At 38.8% G+C, this 12022-nt stretch overlaps 1 protein-coding gene across 11 annotated transcripts in view; it reads right to left on the bottom strand.

Annotated features, from left to right (window-relative positions):
* Positions 1 to 12022, bottom strand: part of myo9aa (myosin IXAa) — a 101591-nt gene that overhangs the window by 77685 nt on the left and 11884 nt on the right. The window lies entirely within an intron of this gene.

The following is a 12022-nucleotide window of genomic DNA, read 5'->3' as shown; positions in this document are numbered from 1 at the left end:
AGATCACTGTGAAATAAAGGCCACCAATGCCGAAAAAACCAACAGAAGACACTGTGATGGATGTTTGAATAAAGCCAACCTACTGTGTAACTTAATTATTGCTTACTTGTTGTTTGTCCACCAAAGCACAACTAGTTTACAGTTACCATTTCTGAATTACATTCCAAAGAAAATGACCCATTTTAAACCTTCCTGAATATGAAAACCTGGAAAACTGAGATGTGTGGTTTGAGACAATAAAACATTTTGATCGTTTTTTTGAAAACGAGCATTTTCTTACATTTTAAGCTTACAAAGTTAAGCTTTTTAGTGATTAACCACAGCGCTAGAGTGCGATTAATCAGATTTGTTTTTTAAATTGACTGATAGCACTAGAGAAAACACACAACAATCTCAACATTTGTACAATGAATGAACTTCTCTAAACTGGTTTACAGTCTGGGATTTCTACGCAGCCCACTCCACCCCACCAGATTACGAAATGCACCAGATTATGACACGTGGCCCTCATGTGCTGTTATGTAATATGCTAAGGGGTCATATTATTTTGCTGGAGACTGACATGCACACTCACACTGGATAAAGGATAAGTCATCAGGCTCAGTGGGATAACCATTAACACTGCGAACGCTCACATAAGCTCCTCACAGACCCCGACAGCAGCAGCTGCCACCCTCTTTGCTTCATGCACAATCACGCCATTCACAAGTTCCCGCTTTAATGCACAGTGACGGGGCACCATGGGGAGAGCGGGGGGTCAACAGAGAGACGGGAAGAGGCAGGGTTAAATTAAAACATCCCAGCTGCTGAGGAGATTTATCTGCCGTTCTGATTCAATTTTAATCATCACGCTGGAGATAGATCAGTCACACAAATGTCACCAACAATAACGCAATGAAATAATTTTTTTTTCTTTGCAGCATCTGCAAAATAGCAGAAACATTTGCAAATGGCAAATTTATGCGTCACATTGGATAACAATGAGCAGCAGTGTATCAGAGCATAACTGAGGATTAACGTTCTTTGGGGTTGATTGGAAAGGCTCCGACCTTCTGTGAATGAAGCACTGTATTACTTTACAATGATCTGTACTTTATGTAACACTTTAAGCTATAATTCAGCAGATTAAAATAAAAAATACTGTTTCACAGCGCTTTGTTGATTATAAATCAGACATTACATTCCTATGCATCCTCAGATTTAAATGTTCAGTGCATTACAGGACGCGCTGGAATCTGCCAGGAAAAGGCCTGTGCAATTATACACCATCCACAGTAACATATGCATTTTCATGTGACATGTTATCCGCCCCAAGTGACTGTTTTCCTAAATGAGCTCCATTTACCCTTGTCTGTACTTTAAGAGTTGGCTGACGGAGCAAATTATAAATAAACTTGAGGGTGCTCCTGCATGGAGGAATCCTGGGTATTTAATGCAAACACCAGCCTGTCACACACCATCTTTTGAACGCATCTTTCATCTTTTTTTAATTAGCTGAGAGCCACTCGTTGTCCTTGTTTTGATTTCAGTGATGGGGAAGGAGCCCTGATCTGATGGTCAACACCTCAGCTGGTTTGAGGTGCTTTAATTTGCCCGTCTGGGTCAACCATCTTTTATTCTTTTTTTTGTAAAAAATTTTAATAATATGTCTTTTGAATCATTTATCACTTTTTAAACTTACAACAGGTATTTTAATGTTTGTTTCTAACTATTTTTTTTCTTTTTTTGCTTGTTGAGGCATGTGATTGCTGTTCATAATCTAAAAAACATATTTCTGCTTCCTGTGCTAAACTTTTGCCAGCATATTGGAGTCTGTGTTGAGGGTGGAGTCAAATGCTTAAGTCGGAGGCCAACTGTTTACCAAAAAACAGCATATTGGAAATCATACGTTGTATTGAATGCTTCATCACCAAACCAGGAGTTTAGCTCATATGTCTTTAAGAACACCAGAAGATAACCATTTATATACGTCATTAAAGACCAACCACAGCAGAAAACGTGAAATCGAGATGAAGGAGGGGATAAAAATAGCTGGTGCACACAGACGACCATGAAGGGCTCCAACAGGGAAATGACAACAATGCTGCACCCTAGTCCAGATAGTTTCCTGTCAGCCCGTATCCAACCCGCCATGTGTTGCCTCAGCAACTCTGCTACAACCCGCATGACACTGAAGTGCTGCACAAGACAATGTTTTATTATCAATGCAGAAATACCAAAGCAAAGAGAGAAACTTCTTTGTTTTAAATAGCGCAAAGTTTTTGATATAACTATGTTAAAATGAAGGATCTAGTGGGAGAGCAGTCTGTCTTCCTGATTAAGCTTTCAGTCTATGTCTGCACATAGGAGTGTTTTAGGCAGCAAGTTACAGCCTGTTGTCCTGAACAGATGGTCAGCTCACTGCTTAACAGAAAGGGAGGGGGGACTTAGGGTTGTGTCAGAGCTGCAGAGCATAGGACCACACTGACTGACTATTTACCTTCAAACAGAACCTCGGCCAATCGCTGCAGTGCAATCAGAGCCGCCGTTGAGAAAGTTATCATGCTACATGTAAGACGTGAAAATGTAATGCAGCTGTCTGCCGTCTGTGCAGTTTGATTTACTTGTTGATGTTTGGGCAAATTAAAGATCAGCATAGGACTCCATTTAAAAAACAGGTGCAAAAAAGGTGTTTTAATGAAAAAAGGATACTTTATATAAAAATGTACTTAGTCAGTAATTGTAATATTAAATAATTATTAAATAAAAGAAAAAATAAAACAAGTTGACTAAGTGTACTGAAAATAGTCTTAATTATTTTTTAAGTTTCAAGTTACAAATACCTGACATTAACTTCATTAACATTTAGATTCTCTGAAAGATTTCATAAAGTTTTTTCATACTTTATTAAAGAAACCGACCTTTGACCTCTGTAACCATAACAATGGTATCCGAAACCAGTGTTGTGTTGACACATTATCCACAGCTTAGCCTCAGACTACGACAAGATGACCCGAGCTTGAAAATCTGCATCTGAACGAACCACAGAACTTGTAGAACAAGGTTCTCTGGATAGATGAAGCCAAATGACACAAATCTGGCCTTAATGAACAGCAGCACAAACATTCCGTCACAGCTGTCAAGGAAGCCAGAGGGAAGTTGATTTTGGCATGATTTTTAGCAAAAGGATACAAGCACCTTACAGTCTTTAAGCCATGAAGCAAAAAAAAAAAAAAAAAAAAAAATATTGACGGTGCTCCAAGCTGTGCTATAATCGTGTAAAAATGGCAAATATGAAGAGCAGAGTGAGAAAAAGAAGAAATATTCTGAGGTAGGACATCATGTCACCTGATGGCCGTGTCTACCCACCGAATGTTATAAGGTTTGGTGTAGATAAGTGGGAGGTTTGGGCCCTGAAGGAAGAAACAAAGCAGACGGAGCACAGCTAGAGGAAACCTACTGAGGCCTCTCCCCCGTCGCCTTTCTCCTCACACAACTGAACCAGAAACGGATCCATTTACATGACATGAATGGTTAGCGTTAAGGCACCACAGGCGAGTTATCTGATCTGAAATCAGCGAGGGCAGATTTTCTTCCCTCTCCCCATTTCCCTCAAGACGCAGCAGATCAGGGCAGATACAATCTCAACATACCAGAAATAAGCAATGCTGGATTTCACATGAGGTAAATATTGGATTTGCAGATCACACAAGAGGAGAGTTCCTGCTTTGAGGTATTGTTAAAGTTAAACTTGGGTCAGATGCTATCACTGTTAAACACAAGGCTGGGGACAATTATCAGAAGTTGGATTAGAGGCTTAGCGCGACCTTTACCACGAGCAAACGACGGAAACAGCAGCTGATATTTACCCATTATGAAATTCAACACAAAAAATGTTCAAGAACAATGTGAAAAGTTTAGAGTCGTTTATGTAAAATACAGCCACACAGTCACTCTTTAAAAAAAATGCTGTTGGTGAATGCAGGGCTTTCTCATGCACAACAGGTTTTTGTGCTTTTTGGTTGAAGTGGTGAGGTTAATATCTCCCATGTTTTAACAAGCAGTTTTGTTTAGTTTCTCCTGTATGGAAAACCATCAAGATCAGAGCAAATCGCAGGCAGAAAGGTTGTGGATCCTGATTGGCTCAGACCATTTAGACCAGGGGTCTGCAACCTTTGACTCTGGAAACATGGATGGATCTCACAATGGATCTGACCTTTGGCTAAAATGATAAAGAGCCAGATAACCAGGCAGGTTTCCAGCATTTTATTTTTATGGAATAATGGCATTGGATTTCCACAACAGAATGACACTAACAGTACAAGTAATATTTTACATCTATGTTTTCTTTTATTTTAAAGCTTACAAATGGAATAAAACAGGTAGCTGTTCAAAAATCACATCTGCAATAGTAGATATTTGTGAAAATTACTCATCGACTATTTTTATAAAATCATTGGACAATAGTGGCTCTAAATAACTTATTTAGCGGGGCAAAGGAAAAGTGGCTCTCTTGATCACAAAGGTTGCATATCCCCAGAGAAGACTGATAAAATAGTTTTAAATCATGCATTGGCTGGTAATTCAACAGACTTTAAATGATACTTTTTTGTCAATCCAAGGTCCGTCTCTTGATTATGGGCCCTGGAGTTAATGGGTTGTGCTTTGAGGTTTGACACCTATTAACTATGTTTTACAATCTTATGTTAAGGTGCGAAAGGACATAACTTGAGTCAACATTGCTTTGTTGACCGAATCAACGAGGAGTTTTAGTTGGGCTGACTAACATCGCAGAGCAACAAATGTATTTAAGAGCCCTTCTTCTGAACCTAATTGCACCCTTAGTCATTGTCCTACCCATAAACATGCACAATATTCAGTAGGTGTTCAATCATAGCATTTGTTTCCCATGTGTAATTTGTTAGGTTTCTCTTGGCAAAATCAAAGTGGTGTTCAGAGTCTGTATATTATTATTATGGGATGTTGTAGAAAAAGGTGCACATGTCTGAAAGACTGGTTAGTCCAGTTTCCATGGGTCATGACTTTGTATGTCAACCAAAACAAGGTTTTGTGTTGGGGGTTTTTCTACACCGAGTATAAATTCAACATGAGCTGTTTTGAAATTTTTTAGACAGGGGAGAGGGGGAAAAAAGACATTGTTTAGTTACAATATACATCAAATCATCCAGTTGTCAGCATGCCTGTTGCTAAAATAAACAGCCACCTGTAAGCTTGCTACCAAGGAAGCCTGCCTGACTGATTCAATGTTTTAGATATTCAGGCTCCATGCATTGCCTTACAAAGGGAAGACCAGCAAGAACAAACACTCTGAACAAAGAGATACCACACAGTCATTAAATGCATCTTATCTTCTTCTTTTTTGGCATCTTCACAGTGTTATACACATGTAACCCTAGGTGCAATGTTGCTTACAAACTTGTAAACAGTTTGTTTAAGAGATACTGCTGGAAAAAGGACGAGGAAGATTCTGCATTCTTTTTGTAATCTGAGCATCATCGGTGAAGCCTTGTTGGACACTTGCAGTGAAGTGCAACAATCTGTCTGACTCCTCAATGCCAGCCATTGTTGCACCGGTGTTAAGGATCGAGTTTGGTCAGCTTTCTATAATATGAGGTCATCCTTCTGAAAACTGGAAGACTGTCACTGACATCACTCACTGTGTGAGTGTGTGTGTGTGCACTCAAGAGTTCGTAGTAAAACAAACTCACATGTCATCTTCAAGTTTCTAAGGCAACGTTTGTGATTACGAGCTTTAACAATGCCATTTATTAGCTACGTGCCAGGAGACTACACTGCCAGATCTCAGTGTTAAGCAGTCAGTTATGTTGTAAAAAAAATCTCAGTTTAGTTTCTGAGGTTTTATTTATTTCACTTCTATAAACCAGCCACTGAGGGAGTACCAGCTCACAGCTTGGATAAATTGGTTGTGCCAGCAAGGACATTCAACAAAAACTAGACCGAAGAGGCTGTTCACCAAAAGGAAACTAAACAAACAGTAACAGCACTAAACACTTTTAGCACCAGATTTGTTAATGAAACTGAACTACAGCCAGGGACGTTGTGAAAGGTCTAGAAAAGAATAATGTAGTTATTGCAATGTATTAAGTTTTTTTTTTTTTTTTTTTTAATTGATCAATCATTTTGAATGATGGCGCTAAAGAATTAAATGCTTCTGTTAGAACTTGTGAGGAAGTTTCTCATTAGTGTAAAACTAACGGCAAGTAGTGTTTTATTGCTTAAGTTCATGTGCAACTTTCACTGTGAATGAAAATCTAATTGACTGTCTTTAAAAAGTCAATTTTGATACATAAAAAAGAACAAGAAATGAGGAGAAGACCAATTTTCATTGAATACAACTACCACAGTTGGTTGCCCTGTTGCCTTGCAGGAAGACAATCCTGTGTTGATATCTCAACCTGTGGTCTTTCTGCATGCAGTTTGCATATTCTCCCTCCGTTTGTGTGGGTTCTCTGGGTACTCCAGCTTCCTCCCGTAGCACACATCACTGAGTGCGCTGAAAGCAACAGCTGTCTATCTCACGTTACTCCAGTATCATGTTGAATCACGTTCAGACATCAACTTGGTTGAGATTCAGACTAATTTAATTTTTGAGGAGTCATTTTGCCAGAGTCTTGTGTTGTCTATAGTGAAGACAGGCAGGTGCAATCCAAACATTTTTCGTATTTTTAGTCTTTATTCACAGCTGCCAGCATGTGATAGTTAAAGTGAGAGATCAGTTTCACTGATATCCAAGTTTTAATCACTTCAAAGATTTTGTGTGTGTGTTTTTGTAAGTTTTAAACAACCAGGAAACAATGGTTTACATCTGATATACCACCTAAGACTGAATTTTGAAAGATGGAAAATAGCAAAGACAAAATTAACCGTGGGAAAACAAACGCAGAAGCTCACAGACAGGCAGGCAGGCTGGATCACAAGAATAGAGATGTTGGAAGACATCAGACAGAGACGGACAGAAATGATAGGATGTTAGTCTTCCGAAATGTGAGCTGTGGGAATGTGAGAGCAAGAAGCAGGGAGGACGGGAGGAAAGAGAGAATTCTAACAGCCAGTCTGGCATCAATTTGGACAGAGGACAATGAAGGGCTAAGCACTCATATTGCTGAGTAATTAGTCTGACAAAGCCTTTATGATTATTTAATACAGTGGAGGCTTTCCTGGCACTACGCCACCGTATGCCACAAGATGTTCCTGATAATTCATCCAACACAAGCTGAAACTGATTTTTGTCCAATTCACAAAACGCCAGCAGGACTTTTCTGGACCAGATGTGATGCATCTGCCTCACCACTACATGCAATCACTTTAGACGAGTACAACAATCAACCACAGACACCCAACTAAGACAGGACGCCTCTGACCCATCTGATCATGCTGGGGGAAGCGACTGAAGGCTGCAAGCACTGCACAATGTCTGGCTGGCTGGTGCATGTTATTCCTTTGCTCCTGCTTGACCTTGTTGATAAGCTGTAAGATCCGTTAGATAAATTAACAAAAGTGTGAGGGAAAAAAACAACTAATTTCTAATTGTTAGATGATACTTCTGAGATGAAAACAGAGTGATACTGTTAAATTTGATATTGTTGGCTACACCTTTCCTACTAAGTAGAAACCAGTTTAATATCATTACAATGTATTAGTAGAGCTAGGCCTCATCGAGGCTAAGATTTTCTTTTGAAGTTCTAGAGTCAGGAAGAGAGGAACCAGAAGTATTAATCTGTTTTTCTGCACAACGATTTACCATAAACAATGAGACTGTTGTTAGTGATTTTATTAGCTGCAGTGGTAGTAACACTTTACGAAATTTCACTCATGAACACACTGACTTTCATCAACACTTGGAGCATCACCCACTAAAAGACAAGGTTTGCAGTGTCTTAGGGCAGAGTACACATACAAAGAAATCTAGAACTCCAGGATATATTCAATGTGCAAACATTTTCACATGACAGACTTGTCATGTGAAAATGACACTTCAAGTGTCAGGAAAAGAGAATATTCTTGACAGAATAACCAGGTTATTTAGTGTATTCAGATTATAAGGTGACCCTCCCCTTTGGGCAAATGATATCAATGACTATTGACCTGACCAACTACAGCAACCTCTGATCATAACACTCCCTCCACTGGCTTGTACAGTAGGCACAAGGGTTACCTGTCTTTTTGCCCTGATGTGCACATCACTCAGAAATAGGGCAAATCTAGAATCAACAACCACATAACCCTCTTGCGTTGCTCCAAAGTCCAACCTTTGTGCTCCCAGATGTAAGCCTTTTTTTGCTGATTGGGTTTACTGAGCTGTAGTTGGAAACAAATTAACAAGTTAAATAGACAAACTAAGCTATTCTGAAGACTGCATACCTCCAGCTAAAAGATATCTGACGTGGTAATAGGCTGCCCGAGGCAGAAAACTACTCAAGTCAATCCCTAACAAAAAGAAATGTTTCTGCTCGTTGCTACGGAGACCGAAACATTTGGCTACATTTAATGTTTAACGCTCTTTGGTGGTTTGCCTTCACTTTGTGTCTGCAGCGACAAGTTTGACATGAAGAGTTTCATAACCTATCAAAACCCCAAAGTATTTCATAACAATGGCTTTTCCACTCACAGACTGTAGTGCATACACACAAGAAAAACACGAGAAACGTGGGAGTTTTCAGTTTTAACAAAACAAGAAAAAGAAAAAAAAATGAATCTGAATTTTAATTATTTATCTAGTAGATCACTGATAATCACGTTGATAAAAAATTGTTTGATTACAATTTCTAGTGGATCTCTAGCATACAGTGAATGTACTAAATGATAATATTAATGGTCATATTATCATGACTGTTTATTCAGACTAACTCCCACAAATACTTCTGGTATTTGTGGGAGTTAGTCATTTTAGCTTCCCAAGTTGCATTTTCCCACGAATATTTCAGATATGCTCTGCAAAAAAAAAAAAAAAATCCATGAACAGGTGAATTTTTCACGATTAAGCTGTATGAATTTTCACGAAAAATTCCCAAATAGGTGACTCCATGAATTCTAAACCACAGGGTCCACTATATACATATAAAGTCATACCGACCACTCAAAGCCATTTAGACTGTTGCCACGTTCACCCAGTCACACTCACTGACCAGCTTGGAGTTAAGTGCATTGCTCTTACACGTTGACATGAGGCAGAATGAAGTCGTAATGTCATCGTGCAACTTTCAGATTGCATGATGATTACTCTTCCCATTGAGTCACAGTTTCCCACAGTACTGTACCATATTCAAAAATAAACTGGAAGCCATGCCTTACAGTATCATATAGAATTGTTTAACCTCTAAAGAAAAAAAAAAGAAAAAAAAAAAAGCAGATTTGACTTTTTTGTACTGCAGAAATATTAATCTCAAACAGCTTACAGCAGATAATTAAAATCCAGTCACAGTTTTTAGGTGTCACCAAGAACCCCTGATGACTAGCAGCAACAAGTCTGTGCTTGGATCACTGTCCGCACCGTAATTAAAAATGACTGCAGGCCTCTTAGCGGAGCAGCGGATATCTGAGGCAGGTCATTCTGAACAGGGGCGCCCGGGCCGGCGGAGACTCCCTCCGCATTCCTCTGGCCAAACGTCAGCAGGTGACACACTACCAGCATGAAAATATGACACGGGAGGAAGTGCCAAAGGCGCTTGCTGAACTACGAGGCTGTCTTTTCTACGCAGGCTCCAATCATTGTTATTGCCTGAAGAAAGAGGAGGGAGAAAACAGAGGAAGGAAATCAACTGAGTGCAGCTGAAGTCCCAAGGACAACACGGGAGGAAAACACAGATTTCTGGTTTGAATCGACAGATCAACAATAAAAACCTAGGCGCAGAGCGAGATCTTGTGGGTCAAACTTTTGCAATTCAATTTTAGAAAACAAATTATACTGGTAAAATTTAGCTAAACGCAAACTGAAAGAGCAAAGTTTAGTCACAAGCTCTTAAATAACTGGTGGATTTATTTCAGCACCCCCTTACACAAATCCAAACGGGTCTGAAAGAAACACAAACACTCAGGTTAAAATATCCCTTTCCTTCTTCTGTAAACCTGACTTTTTGTAACAATTTTCTAATTTATTATGCTCCCACTTTGCCAAATTGTGAAAAATAATTTTTAAACTGCTAGATTAAAGCAGCCACCAGCCATTTTAAAAATTAAAAATGTGGAGTTTGCACAAAAAACACAGCTGAAAGTAAACAGCACCACTCCTCTGTTGTTACCATGGAGATTTCCACTTCCCATGTCCACTCCCAGGACAACAGCAGCAGCCATGGGTGAAACAGGAAGTGTTTGCACCGTGGGGGCTTCAACAATACGACATCATCATGCTGATGTTGAATAAAGTTTATGTTTTTACCTCAACGATTAAGGTTTTAACTTTCTCAAGTCAAATGTGTTTGTCAGAACAAACTGTGCCATAAATGATGTGTCCATGTGTACCAAACTGATCAACACAAATATGTGTATCATTAAAATACTTTGTTAAATTATTTAAGTAATTATTTTGACACAAACGTTTATTTCCATTAATTTCAGTGAGTAGAGCTTGCAGAAAAAGAAAACGCAAACTTCAGTCTCAGAAAAGGAAACAATTGCATAAAAGTTTTAACACACATTGTTGTTGCTTACACAATCACAGGAAAGACCGATTACTTGACAGTTGTCCAAAACACAGTCATTGAAAACCTGCAAAAGGAGGGTGAGCCACAAAAAAACAAATCTGAAAATGTTGACCGCTCACAGAGTGCTGTAACCAAGAATATTAATGGAAAGATGGGAATAAAAATAAATAAATAAATAAAAAATAGAATGGTACTGGTCCTATGAAGGTACCAGGGAAAACACCAAAGTAAACACAATTTTCTCCCATGTAATATATTACAGTCCTGGTCAGCCTACTCAGTGAAGGCAGTTACACTTACTTATTCTGTTCTGACCAGAAAGACAAGTTTAGCTGTTTGGAAACATTTCTGGTCATGAAACGGAAAGTTACTTTATTATGGTAACTCGGTTTTAAAAGTATAGTTGACAAGCTACATGTAGTAAGTCTGTCAAGCTGCTGACTGCAGGCTAGCTTCCTGAACAGATAGCCTGACTAATTAGCCACCTACTATTAGTTTGTTACACTTTAAGTGTTACTGTGTGAAGAAGAAAGTAGCAGAGTGTATTTTTTTGAACAAGTAAACATATTTACTCAAAAACTACCTCTAAATTTAGCAATTCATTCAAAGTCTGCGTATCAAAATTAAACTTAACCACCAAGATTAGCAATACTTGCTTCAATTGCACTGACTTTTTTCCCCATTTATGTGTAATCTAGAAAATAAGATATTATAGGGCCAGTGAGGAATGATAATAGACTATTCTGTCTCAACTTACCATCACCACTTTTTTCCCCAACATATCCTTTTCAGTGCCACTTAGCAATTTTGGTTTCCCAAATTACAAAAAAAAAAGAAAAAGTATAGTAGAAACTGTGGTTTAGGCTGAAATGTTGAACCTAAAACAAGCTTTTTGATTTCGGCTCACCTCACGCTTATGTTTAATTGTTGTAGTGAATGGAAAAATGTTTTCCCTTTCAAACTCCCTTTTAGCTCTGGAAACATCAATATGACACAGTCATTTGGCTGTTAGAATGGGAAAAGTGCACCACCCTGCAATAAAGTTTTCCAGCAGACGGAGGGCATCAACAATTACTCTTTGGACACTTATTTTTTTTAAGTTTAAAGGTTCCCTGGAAGTTAAATGGAAAAAGTGGTTATACTTCTGTTTTAAAAGATGCCAACAAAAACCTGGACTTCATGTATCTGCCTTACATATACATGTAAAATGTAAAAAGCCAAGCTACATATGCAGAATCTGATATGAACGTCCAAAGAAAGAAAGGAGGCCAGAGGCAGAATTCCAGCGGGAGCAGCTGGGTTGCATTAATCTGAGCTGATCACAGTCACTCGAGACGGTGGAGCCACAGCATGTTTCAGAA

Source organism: Poecilia formosa, unplaced genomic scaffold (assembly GCF_000485575.1).
Source record: "Poecilia formosa unplaced genomic scaffold, Poecilia_formosa-5.1.2 Scaffold29, whole genome shotgun sequence".
Classification (NCBI taxonomy): Eukaryota; Metazoa; Chordata; class Actinopteri; order Cyprinodontiformes; family Poeciliidae; genus Poecilia; species Poecilia formosa.
This window is presented reverse-complemented; position numbering and strand designations above follow the sequence as displayed.